This window comes from Phocoena sinus, chromosome 2 (genome assembly GCF_008692025.1).
Source record: "Phocoena sinus isolate mPhoSin1 chromosome 2, mPhoSin1.pri, whole genome shotgun sequence".
In the NCBI taxonomy this organism is placed as follows: Eukaryota; Metazoa; Chordata; class Mammalia; order Artiodactyla; family Phocoenidae; genus Phocoena; species Phocoena sinus.
In genome coordinates, this window is record NC_045764.1 from 110,402,180 (window position 1) to 110,404,082 (window position 1,903).

General features: G+C 38.1%; 1 pseudogene; it reads right to left on the minus strand.

Moving 5' to 3' along the window:
• Positions 1-875: 875 nt before the first annotated feature.
• LOC116749719 lies at positions 876-1,362 on the minus strand (annotated as a pseudogene).
• Between the last annotated feature and the right edge of the window lie 541 nt (positions 1,363-1,903).

Here is a 1,903-nt window from a genome sequence, read left to right on the forward strand (position 1 = left end):
GTCTTAAGCCCTTTTCTTGTACTTCTTACATCACCAGAGTCCAAAATTCATCTATCCAACGCCATCGCAGCTCATGTGTTATTCAAGGAGTCCTTTTTATCCTTTTTATCAGCTAACTAAAGAAGCCTGAGGGCCAGACTTTGATTATCTGAGCTATGAAAACTAGCTGCTTTCCTTCAGCCTTAAGGATTAAACTTATACTTTCAGAGATCAGTGTGTCTGCCATAGCAGATGAGTTAAAAAGGTGAGCAGTTATTCAAGTAAAGCTCCTTAGCAGAAAAATCCATCTAGGTCATTCAAAACCAAAATTACTTTCCTCGAGGTCATTTGCCAAAGCTTATCTGAATCCTTGTCTAAAACACCTTGGAAGGTAAAGCAGAATTTAATATAAACTTGGAGCCCAGGAAATATGTTTGATTTACTAGGTAAATGCCAATGGCTTGATAATACCTGCAGACTGTATATATGTATTATTAATGTGAGAATGTGCATATGCTGAGGTAATCTAGAGATTAAGGCAGGCAGCTTCTTGACCAAGGAAATTAACCACCAAGCTTTCATGGAAATGATATCTCTACTAGTTTTTCTTTGAAAATCATCATTAGATGATTTCAAGATTTTTTTATTATTCACTTTCTTTAGTTTTATATTCAATTTTCTGATGTGTGCATGATATATATCATATATGCACATATGTATATATTTAAATATATAAACCTTGTATATACACATGTGTGTACATTAAATATGTGTATATATATACTTTTAATAGTAGCTTTATGGAAATATAATTCATATACAATTAATGCTTTCAAAGTGTACAGTTCAGTGGTTTTTATAACAGTCCCAAGGCCTTTTATTTTTTTTTATACCTTTCATGCCGTGAATTCATAGGGAATGGGTTTCAGCAGTTCAGGCTCCTTTCCATTGGTTTTTACAAAGTTTGCTTCTCTGGGTGAAATAGGCTGGTGCTTTAGTTGAATCCAAGTACCACTGTTTTTGGCTTCCTTCTTTTTCTGATTATTTTCCTTCACATGTTTCAGGAAGCTATCCTGGCTCTTAAGAATGTTTAATACATTCAGTATATACGTTAATTCTCTTGGCAAGATTCTTGCCCTTAACTCGTTTGTTTACAAAAATGCCAACAGCATGCTGGGTAATATAGTAGACTCTTCCAGTTTTGCCTTGGTAACATTTGTGGGGCATTCCTCTTTGAATAGTGCCCATTCCCTTGAGGTTTACAATATCACCTTCTTTGTAGGTTTGCATGTATGTGGCCAAAGGAACAACAACATGTTTTCGAAAAGGCCTAGAGAACATATAGAAGGTGCTTCTCTTCTTTCCATTTGTGTTCGTCATTTTGGTGAATGACTGGAAGATGGCAGTTCCAGCCAAAAGTGTCTTTTTTAATAATAGCCATCCTAGTGAGTGTGAAGTAGTATCTCATTGTGATTTTTTTTTTTTTTTTTTTTTTTTTTTTTTTTTGCGGTACGCGGGCCTCCCACTGCTGTGGCCTCCCCCGCTGCCCGGCACAGGCTCCGGACGTGCAGGCCCAGCGGCCACGGCCCACGGGTCCAGCCGCTCCGCGGCATGTGGGATCTTCCCAGACCGGGGCACGAACCCGCGTCCCCCGCATCGGCAGGCGGACTCCCAACCACTGCGCCACCAGGGAAGCCCTCTCATTGTGATTTTTATGTGCATTTTCCTAATGACTAATGATGTTGAGCATTTTTTATGTGCTTATTGGCTCTTCATATGCCTTCTTTGGAAAAAAATCTGTTCAGTTTCTTCATGCATTTTAAGATTGGGTTATTCGTTTTTTCATTGTTGAGTTATGAGTTCTTTAAATATTCTGGATATAAGTCCCTTGTCAGAGATATAATTTGCAAATATAGTCTCCAAT